Source organism: Anoplolepis gracilipes, chromosome 5, assembly GCF_047496725.1.
Source record: "Anoplolepis gracilipes chromosome 5, ASM4749672v1, whole genome shotgun sequence".
NCBI lineage: Eukaryota > Metazoa > Arthropoda > Insecta > Hymenoptera > Formicidae > Anoplolepis > Anoplolepis gracilipes.
Genome location: NC_132974.1, coordinates 13,222,228 through 13,234,618, shown reverse-complemented (window position 1 = coordinate 13,234,618; position 12,391 = coordinate 13,222,228). Strand labels below are relative to the sequence as shown.

General features: G+C 31.3%; 1 protein-coding gene across 1 annotated transcript in view; it reads left to right on the top strand.

The window, feature by feature from the left end:
- LOC140666380 (uncharacterized) overlaps nt 1-12,391 on the top strand; it is a 50,917-nt gene that overhangs the window by 4,488 nt on the left and 34,038 nt on the right. The window lies entirely within an intron of this gene.

Here is a 12,391-nt window from a genome sequence, read left to right as displayed (position 1 = left end):
AATTGTATAATAGGTATACAATTTTTATCTGTATTATTGAACATTTCCATGAGAAGGAACATGTGAGTTTATAATTATGACTATTTTTAGACTCATTAAAAAGTTAAAAGCACAACGAATATTTTATTATTTCTTTTAATAATGACCGATTGCAAATGTGGCACTACGCACATCGCAATCACAAAGAAATTTTACAAATTGTATGAAAAAATATAGTCTTCTTTACATTTATTGTAAAGCTGAAATATAATGAAATATAATACATTAAAACATTTATTACTATAAAAATTGTAAATTATGCATTTGTTTGTGCATCCAAATATTTGAAAATAATTACAATACTCTTTTATAAAATATTATATATATATATATATATATATATATATATATATATATATATATATATATAAAATTGAATAAACTATTATATATATAATATTGAATGAAAATATCGCACGCATAATTTCTTTTATTATTAGATGTTAGTATTTTCCAGAATTACAAAAAAATATATTGTAATTTTTAATATATAATATTTTTACCGTGCAGTTGATAGAATAAATGATATTTAATTAAGTAAACTGTGAAGTGACCGAAATTGTTGAAATATTTAGGTCCGCTTTGCGTCAGTTCCGTTATATATTAATACATTAGGCCTCTTATTGTCATCATGTCACACACAGGCACACATTGACCGTTAATGAGCAGTTTCTCAATGAACAGCGACGGAACACCGTGACAACTATTGTCATCGGGTCATTAAATGTCAACTTCGTTTACGTACGGAAATGCATAATGATATATGAATTGAGGATAAGTCGATGGACAGCACATCATAGCTAGCATATCATTTTGATTAAATCGTAAAATAATTGATATTAAAATGTACAATTTATAGTTTTAGAAGTAGAAAACGGCATCTAAATATTTAAAATGTCAAAACGACTACTTTCGAGAGAAACGAAACGCTGGTTTCATGTTACGTAGGTACTCGAAGGTATATTTCGAAAATATTGAAAAAAATTTTAATCAAGCACTTTCTTCAATCTTTCAGATGAATAGCTAATTGAGACGCTGTTTTCTTTCAATATGAAATGATATACGTTTCATTTATTTAAAAAAAAATAATTACACACACACAGAGTTAATATATTAATTTATTTAAATATATTTTGTGTATACATATATACTTACTCGGAGATATGTATTTACATACTTCGCGAGACTTTGTCAAAAAAATTTGATGTACGATAACAGCTTCGTGTTGTGCACAACAAAACCGTCACCTTAGCCCGCGAGTTCCTCTCAGACTGCCTTAACGACAAAACATTCTTGCCGTAATATACATAAAATTCGATAGTTTACACAACAAAGTGTGGCACACAAAAAAAAAATAAGTGTTATATCAAAACTTATATACTCATATGAACGCGTTCATTTGTTTCATATATACGCAACAATCTATAATCTTGTTGGAAGAATTTAAAAATCTTAAATTTTAACAATATTATAATTTTATTTCAATACTACGATTGTCATTTCAAGAATAAAATAATTATTTCAATTCTAAGAAAATTATAATCTTTGAACATGTGTTATTTTCCATCCAATATTTTCTATCTTCTTCATTCAAGAAAATTATTCTAACAAGAATATATTTTTCTTGGTTGAACTATATAAAATGTCTTGATCCAAGCAAATTTTCTTTGTTTAACGCAATATAATCTCATTTCAAGATTTACATTTTGAAAGTAAAGATATTGTCAAAATAAGAATATTCTTTTTTTCTGTGTAGATATGTGCGAGAAATGATATATGGGCGCGAATACAAAACCGGGATGAAACGAATCGTCCTTTTATCTTCTTCTCTCTCGCGTCATTTCACCTTTTCGTCTTCCTGTGTTTGTACACCATAACGGATATATTAAACAGGCGGATCGTTAATGATTCGAGGTAGCTATCGTATCCCGCTGACCTCTGAAATCTTGCATTTCCTCTATTTATACCCGGTTGTTCCCTTTGACCTCTTAACAACGGGAGGCGTTTTTTGATGGCACGATTAGGTGGGCATTCCTTCCTTTAAATTCATAGATGCTGTTTTGGTCTTCCAGGATCGCATACACGAAAATAGTCGTTGTTAAACGATGTTATCAGCGCGATGGTATAATTTAAAATATTATTTATTAATCCAACTGTCAAACGTTTTTTTATTATTGATGATATAGTTTTATTATCTGATGACGGTTGGAAAGAAAAAAAAAAAAAAAATGAAAAAGCGATTCTTTCTTTAAGCGACACTTGATTGATCTTTCACATTCAGGTGTGAACTTTTTGACCGAGGGACGTGTTTGTGGAGTCGGTTTTACACCGGTTACTTCACTCGTCGCTTATCTGGAAGAGATGCCCGAATACGATCGCGCAACTCGACGTTAACGCGCTGATAAAACGAGCGCAGTAACGTCTACGCGACAACTGTGAATCGCGCTAGATATTTATCCGATTAATCGTCAGGGATCGCGGTAGCTCGACTCGTTATTCCCTGGTGTATCGCCCCACTGATCTCTCCTCGCTACTTGTAGATAATATCGTCAGAGACCAGTTAGCTGTTTCTTTTTTATCGTATTTATCTAAATATAGATAGATTTTTAATTATGAAATTGCTTTGGGAATCATATTGCTTATCACAAATATGTAATTTAAAAAAATGATTTTGCAACTTCAACAAAAATTTTCTAGGTGTAAAAAATTAACTGAAACAGATAACTTATTAGCAAATATTGTGATACTGCATATATTTTGCACTTAATCAATTTAAATGACAGAGACAGAATTTATATCTGTATTATTAGTGTAATTTAGATAGAAAATTTTTCTGCGATACCTATCTTTAAAGCCTATCGTCAAGGACAATTATATTTGTGATTAATATTTGGCAATGGAATCTAAATTTTCTAGAGGTATTGCTAGAATCTTGCTGCTATCAATTCTGTACGTGACAAACAATATTCTGACAGATAGAAAAAGTAGCGATAAATTTTAATTGAAACATCTAGAAATCTATCTACAGTAGCAAAATATTTTTTTGAGTGTGTTATGTATAACGTCTTTTCCCCAAATATTAAAAAATATTTTTTTGAGTGTGTTATGTATAACATCTTTTCCCCAAATATTAAAAAATGTCCTAGAAAATTTGGGTTCGTGAACGCTTTTGTTGCTGCAATAAAACTTTTATTACATTCTTTTGTCCAATGAAACTTTACGTTTTTACGTAGTAAATTATTATTAAAGGATGTAATGTAGTACTTAAGTTTTTAATAAATTTACCGTAATAATTTATCATACCGAGAAAACTACGCACTTCAGTTACATTTCCTAGTCTTCGCATTTTTTTAATTGCTTCTACCTTGGCTGGTATTTTATGTAATCCACTACTGTCAATAATGTAACTACAACAGTTTATTCGTTTCATAAAAAATTCACTCTTATCTAAGTTTATTCACGCACCTCATTTGAAAGTGTTAACTCACATAACAGGATATAAAATGGCCATTTATATTATATCCTTTATATATTTATATGCCGAGTATATATTATTTGATCTTATTCATTAAAAAAATTTTTAAAAACATGAATGAAGATCAAGTAATATACTCAAATGGCATTCCATGTTGTTATCCAATGATATATTTTATTTTTTTAATTTATTTTGAAAAATCGTCAAGTGTGTTTCTTTGACTCATTCTATATAAAATGATGGATTTAAACCGATATTATATTATAGAAACAATATATTTTTTAAACTTTGAGCGAAGAAGAGAGTAAGACTAATTACCGAAAAATGTTATCGGAGTATCACTTTTTTTAAATCGTACTTTCAATTCTTTTCAATGACGAGAGATTCCAGGACGCGCGATTTATATACACATATGTTGGATTATATGTAGCATACAGAGTTGCAAGTCTTGGCACGCATAACCGGTCTAGAATTTGTTAAGATAGATTTTCCTTCCGCATAGCCGGTCGATTAACGAGATTTATACTCGCACTTGTGTTCTCGTTGTGTCTAATCGGTTCGAATCGATAAGTGAGTTAATCTATTTTAATATGCGATGCGAATTGCACGCTCGTTGTTCAATGCTAAATGCTCCGATAACTTTTGTAATTGATTTATTAGCATCTTGATTCGATCATGATTGAATAGAAGCTTTTTCTTCTTTCTTGATATACCTAAAATTCGTAATTAATTTTAATAGTAGTTTTTTAGATTAATTTTTTAAATTATTTAAAGACATTTAATCAATTAAATGTGTTCAATTTTTTGTAATAATTATATAAATGATTACATGTCTTTAAATAATTAAAAATATATACAATGATATAAAATATACTATATAATATAAATTCTCTCTCTTGATATAAAATAATGGCAGATTTTTACGATTAATTCTTTTTAATTATTTAAAGACATTTAGTCATTTATATAATCAATATAAAAAATTAAATTAAAAACATTTAATTGATTAAATGTCTTTAAATAAAAAAATATATACTTATATGATTATTTAAGACATTATAATAGAAATAAAATGTAGAATATTATTAATGCTATAATGTAAAGTTATAGGACATAGGTGACTGTAGTGAAGTATTTTTTGCATATTAGCTTTAATGGGAATGTCATCAAATAAATTGAAGAATACGGAGGAGAGAAAAACCAATTGACGTATTTGTGATTCTGATTTATTATAGAACTTTTACTATAAAATAAATAAAAAAAGGATATTACTTATCATTTAATTTTAAATGTTCAAAAATTTTACGCTTTTAACGGTATCATGCAGATGTCTATCTGCGATTACTCGATGGATCATCTCTTACAATTAGTGACTTCACGCGGATTCATTTAGTAAGCGTCAGTACGCGACAGTACTTCCAAAAATTGAGCTTTAAGGCTCCTGAGTACTCGCCGCGGAACTTCGATGTCGACGGTGGCGACATATAGTTCTGTCTCTTTCTCTCTTTTGGGAAATATGTCAGAAGCGAGAAATGACAGCGCAATTTATGTTGCGACCTACGTCGTAATTATTTGCTTTTTGCTAGTGTTGTGATGTGCAACGTATTTATGAAACTTGTGAAAATGGACGGCTGCCAAGCTGTATAAGGAATAAACTATGTAAAGTAACATTTTCCTCTCCTTTCGACAGCTGTCAAATCGCGTGTTTTTCCGCATTTCAAGGGTTCATTTCGGACTCAATTTACAGTTATTTATCAATTGTCAGAAGAAAGGATTACCAGCTGTCCATTTTTACAAGTGTTCCGAAGAGATTGGTAGTATTATTTCGTTGAAATATGTTTTTATTTACATGTCAGTCGCAACATAAATTAGGGTGTCATTTCTCGCTATTTCTCGCTTATGACGTCACGATTTCAATATGGCCGCGGTGACTACTCAGGAGCCTTAAAGGTGAGAGGTAAAATTGTTCGAGTCGTTGACCCACAGAGAAATGTCTTGACCGTTTGTACAGTGGAAAGTTTCTAGGCAAAACCATTCGAAAACGGGCTTTTAGTCCTTAATCGTATAAAAATAACAAAAGAGAATAGTAACAAAGGAATAATGAAAGGGAAATAATAAAAGGGAGAAAAAATACACACACACTTCTCATTTTAAGAATATACCACTTATTACTTAAGCGCCAAGAGGATTTTCTTACCTAAAGACAGAAATCCTCTAAAAAATAGAAAAGTATTAGATATTCTTATAATATGTAAGAATATATATACACTTCTAGTAGTCTTGAGGCTTTCGTAGCCATTAGAATTGTCTAAACTGGGGACTTTCGGATGGATGCTGCGTGATTAAACAGCGTAATGCACGCAATGACGTTTCGTAAACGTTAGAGTTCTTATATCTTGCGAGAGGTTTTTCTATCCATGGGAAAAATATACCGTTATGCCCTCTAGTGGTGTAAGCGCAAATAGGGTTTGTATGATACAATTTAAGAATATTTTCTTTATTTCATATACTATTCTTAAGAAAAGATCATTAGAGGGGAATATTCTGAATTTTTTCGAATATTTTATTGGAGGAAAGCTTTAGAAGGAATTCTTCTAAAATAGAGAATATACAATTTTTTCGGTGTAGGCATGCGAGTCGCCGCGCCGGTAACGGACACCTGACGTTTCCCGTCCCGTCGTCGCGTAACTACGACTATGACGACGACGACTGACGTTCCATTCGTCGGTCTAAACATAGGAAAACGATATTAAAAATACCGGCACTCAGTCGCGTCGCGACACTAGAGAGCGAGGGTCCTTTCCGGCCTCATCATGTGGAACACTTATTATGAGACACAGAGAGCGCGTATTCTGGCTCGGCACTCACATCTCCCGCTTGCGCTCCGATTCCTCCCACTCTCCCTATGCCTCTGTCTTTCTCTCTTTTACCATGTATATGTGTATGTTGTACGTCATTAAATTTAGATCCCGGAATTTACCGGCGTCGCGAGAGATATTCGCGATTTCTTGTTCTCCCCGCTTCTTCGCGTTTCTTCGTCTTCAATGTGCGTCTGATTTGAGAATTTCCTCTCGCTAGTTATTCGAAACAAGACACAGATATTCGTTAATTAAAGGTATTTCGATAATTTCGATGTTGCGATAACGCGCGAAGATATTTGAAAACAACATCATCGCGTCTTGAGTGTCAAGGGAAAAGCATGTGGATGAAATATATCTCGCCGTTTCCCTTTTAGATTACGAAATACTAAAGCCCCCTTGCTTCTCGACGTTTGAGGGTTGCGTGGGTTATCTGTGACTCGATATATACATATTTATTTTTCCTTCTTATCGGCATACCTATGTATTTTTTCTGTCAAAGCTCTTAGGTAAGGTATATGGTATATTTGATACATATATATATATAAAACATATAAATATCCGTCATATTCAGCCTAAAGAGGGTAAGATGCAAGATATATTTGACGATTTATTAATTTATAATTGGAAAGACTCGTCTTCTTTTTTTCAAATGCTGTCATCTCTCTGTCCTGTCATGAAAAATAAAATTTTTATAATCATAAATATTTTTTAAATGATAAAGCATAGGGTAAACTAGAGTATGGGTTTTCCATACGGAAAAGATGGCCATAGTGACGGAAAGATGACCATAATATTTATAAAAAAATAGTGAAAACGTAAATAAAAATTACAGGTCATATAACAATTTACATCTTTTATAATATGTCTAACGTCGATTACGATAGCTTAACTGTAATTTATTCGACGTTATAACAGTTTTTAGTGGACAAATGAAAAACTGGGTTTTCCATACGGAAACGGTGGCCATAGGCTGTAATTTTTTCAATAATCGCTGCATCAGTGTGCTTTTTTTAATTATTATCAAAGATAATCGATATTTACAGTAATTTATGTGCATACATTATTCGATATAACGATATTGTGAATCTTATATCATATTTTTACTTTTGACTATCTGCAAAGTTTTTCATTTGTCCACTAAAAACTGTTATAACGTCGAATAAATTACAGTTAGGCTATCGTAATTGACGTTAGACATATTATAAAGATATGTAAATTGTTATATGACCTATAATTTTTATTTTCGTTTTCGCTACTTTTTTATAAATATTATGGCCATCTTTCCATCACTATGGTCATCTTTTCCTTAAAAGTTGGGTAATTGGCCAATGCTTGTTTTGTACTATTTTGATAATATATAATGCAATTTGTTTAGTATTTTAGCCTTCTTCTTTATTACATTTTTCCACGCAGATTTTACCTCATTTAATGACTTGTATATCTATTATTATTCTTTCAAATTATTGCGATATTTCAACAGGGAAGTATCGTCTCTGTATTTCTTTTATAATATATATTTTTATATATATATATATATTATATACCTTGTCATTAAATAAGTATCTTTTCGAAATTGCAGTTTTCGAGAATCTCGATTTTTTAAATTTACACTTGTTTTTTTATTTTTGTGTAAATAATTCTTTGTGCAAAAACTTTAACAATTCTGCTATAATTAATCTAGTATTTATATTCTTTATAATGATATACTTATTGTTAGAAAATTCTTTTTATCCTACAATTTTCTAAATGCATTGTTTTCGAGAATCTCGATTTTTTTTTAAATATACAATAAATACACACTTTATTTTTGTGTAAATAATTCTTTGTGCAAAAACTTTAGCAGTTCTGCTATAGATGTACATTCTTTCTAAAGATATATTCATTGTTAGAAAATTCTTTTTATCCTATAATTTTCGAAATTGCATTGTTTTTGAGAGTCTTATGTTGTACTATTTTTAAATATAACAGGGTGTATACTCCCAGGAAAAACCTGGAAAATCTGGTATTCTCAAGGAATTTTATTATACCTTGAAAGATCATGGAATTCTCATGAAATTTCATTAGAATTCAGGGAATTTAAAAAAATGTCAAAGAAGTACTTATTTAAAAATTTTTGTATAATAATTTAAAATATTTTAAGTTTAAAATCTGCTTAAAATATATATTTTTTGTTTATGTTTATATAACATTGTTTAAAATATATGTTTTTTATGTCAAAAAATGATACGCTAAAATAAATAAGCTTATTTAAAACTTGCATCTAAAAATATTTTAATTTTACCTGGAATTTTGAACAAAAATATCTGGAAGATCTTGGAATTCTCAGGGAATTTTTTTACAGAATTTGAGTATACACCCTGTATAAAATTTCTATCAAGTATTTTCCTTTTAATTACGATAATATTACGTAATTTAAGCTTCAGTGAAGATAATATGCTAAGCCCTATTAAAAAATAACAAAAATAAAAGTATGTTTTTTGCATTTTAAAAAACTATGGCCATCTTACCCGAGTTTACCCTATTGACACACACTATGAAATTGTATTGATGCGCAATTTTTGATGCAAAACCTGACATAAATTAATTTTATTACATTGATATTGATTTCGGTCACATTCAGCATTTCGTGAGAAGTAGAATTCGTAAATTGACAAGTACATGTTGGCCAAGACAAACTATTAATTTCACCATTATCTGCAAGAGTATCATTGCAATGGCACGTTTATTTGCCGTGAACACAAATGTTAACTACCGTACGTAATAAATTTCAGTCCCCAAAGATAATAGGCGGCGCCGCGCTGGCGAAGTCCCCAACTGTCCGCGCTTTCACGGAACGGGTAGATTGCAAAATTTATTTTAATTTGATATCTACGTTACATTGTTCGCGCCGATGACAATCGACGTTCGGCCAAGTAACGTTTCGAGTAGCGGTGTGTTTGTCTGAACGACATTTATAAATAGATTACCAGGCGTCGAAAATCGGCGGCTCCTGGCAGTTTGACAGGAGAGATCTCCTCGGGCGAAGAGAGCGGTGACAGATAGAGAGAGAGAGAGAGAGAGAGAGAGAGACCTTGTTCGTTCTCTAAAATCGAGCACACGCGTAAGAGGGAGAAAGATGAGACAATTTTCGTGAATCATTTGCGTATCTCCTCCTTTACCCTTTCTTACCGTCACCCCGCGCGCCCTTGCTTTCTTGTCCCGTGCAATTTATTTCTCGAGCGTTACCGTTATATACACTTTTATTACGAACGTCGACGATTGGATAGTTTCCTTGACATGTTTCGGTCATTAGACTGGCGTAAGAAACCTAGTCTGTCACATCATTATGTTATACTGATATCCTACCATCCGACACAAAAACTTGCCGCTTATTTTTCTCTTCGCGACCGCAAATATACTCAATCGTACTCGTTAATCTCACCGCGACCGTTCATTTATCTTTTTATAAATGGAATTTAAATGTATGGCATACACGATCGTCTAGATTAATTCTAGCTTAATAACGCGAAAAAATATGTCAAAGTTGAAATATTTTATCGAAATATTTTAGAGTGCTTCCATTTTATTCAATAATTACATATACTAATCGAATAATTTTCTCTTCTTAAAAATATTATAAATTACTCAAGATTTGTGAATAATATTAATCTGCAATAGCTTAATAAGAAAATAGCAAGTGAATTCTATAATATACCTGCTCCAAGGTAAATAAATGCAGATGAGCTGAAAAGAATCTTAAATCATTACCTGCTGTTTTACATTGGAGAGTTTTACATGGAAAGTAGTGTAATGAATAAATTATCCAATAATATTGAAATATAAAACATTGAGAGAGAGAGAGAGAGAGAGAGAGAATATATATATATATATTATATATATTATGTTAAACAAAAAGCATAATATATCTTATTTAATAGACTGTCATCTTTACAATATGGCTCTTTTTTTATATTATAGAATTTTTTAGGGAAACTGCAATCTGAGACCACACACATGCTTGTTATTTATTGTACATTATTCTATTTACATAAAATATTTTTTTTTATGATATTATAAGATTTGATTATGAGAATTTCATATGATTACATACTTGAATACTAAATAACGATGCTTTCTCAACTCGGAGATCTCTCTTTCTCTCCCTCTCTCTCTCTCTCTCTCTCTCTCTCTCTCTCTCTCTCTCTCTAATATAATATATATATATATATATATATATATATATATATATATATACAGGGTGGACCATTTTAATCCATCCAGTCGAATATCTCGAAAACCAAGCCCGGGAGAGAAAAATGTTTCAGACAAAAGTTGTATGGTTTCGAGGAGGCCATAAGATGGTACCATTGGTTTGACCTTGAAAAGTCATTTGAAGGTCACGTGAAGGTCATTTCAAGTTTTTTAAATAGAACACCCTATATATTTTTACATATTCTTGTAGCTCATCTCGAGAGCTTTCCAAAACACTTATGACAAAGTATTTTTTATTAAGTATTTTTTGAGTTATAAGGCTTCAAAGTTGCAGTATTTTGACATAAAATACAAGATATCTCATAAAATATTCATTTTTTGATTATCTTACTCTAATACTTTTATGCACAGAATAACGAGACGAATCAATTGGCATAATTAAAACACATAATTATGTTAAAGTAAAAATCTGAATTTGCAACTAACAGTTACATATTTTTACTTTAACATAATTATGTGTTTTCTTTACACCAATTGATTCGTCTCATTATTCTGTGCATAAAAGTATTAGAGTAAGATAATCAAAAAATGAATATTTTATGAGATATCTTGTAATTTATGTCAAAATACTGCAACTTTGAAGCCTTACAACTCAAAAAATACTTAATGAAAAATATTTTGTCATAAGTATTTTGGAAAGCTCTCGAGATGAGCTACAAGAATATGTAAAAATATATAGGGTGTTCCATTTAAAAAACTTGAAGTGACCTTCACGTGACCTTCAAATGACTACTTTTCAAGGTCAAACCAATGGTACCATCTTATGGCCCCCTCGAAACCATACAACTTTTGTCTGAAACATTTTTCTCTCCCGAGCTTGGTTTTCGAGATATTCGACTGGATGGATTAAAATGATCCACCCTGTATGCTTCTCTGCTCCTTCATTCTTCTGCATTATGTACCTCAAGTATCTCATCTTTTTCACTTTCTCTAAACTCTCCTTTTCCCACTTCCATTCTCTCCTCCTTGCTCTTCCTCTTCCTTTCTCAAATATTACTATTTTCGTTTTTCCCGGGTTCAACCTTAGTTCTCTCTCCTTAGTTTTTAGTAAACAAAGTTATAAAACTAAACTATAATATAAATAATTAAATAATTGCAACAAAATCGTCTTTGAGTTGTTGAATACGAAAGTACTCGTTTTATTGGTCTAACCCTGTGGGAAAGTGATTAAAATTACACTTTTTGGGCAAAAATCAGCACATTTTACTCACCCTTCTTTGATTGTAGACTTTTCATTATCTAGAAATTTTATAATAGAACATCGTCGAAAATTATTAGGTTAATTTTTTTTTTATTTTATGCAAAAAGGGCGATTCAAACTACGAAAAGACTTTCTGACCTAATAGTAATTAGTACTTGACATTTAGGCAATTGGAGCGACCGGTCGGACAAAGATCGCGAAGGAGGCGAAAAGAATGCGAATGGTCTTCTCTGCGTTAGCGGCGACGAGCTAACGAGAAGCACGGATCTCTTCACCGACCGTTTCACGATTTGTTCAGATCGTTAAAGGGGCTCTCGCGCGGATTTGCGCAAGGTGTTTAGAGAGCACGCGCTAATGGCGACTCACGCGCAAACGGTTTATTTAGTGATCTAGTTTGTATATCCTATATTTTTTTTTCTTCATACGCGCGCCTTGCGCTCTCCGAAGAATATCAGTGAGCGACAAAATTAATTTTGTACGTAGAGGCGGCGCATCTCGCATTAATTTCCACATAGCTGTATAGGGTAAGGTTGCCTACAATTTGGACCAGTTTTCAATTTTTTT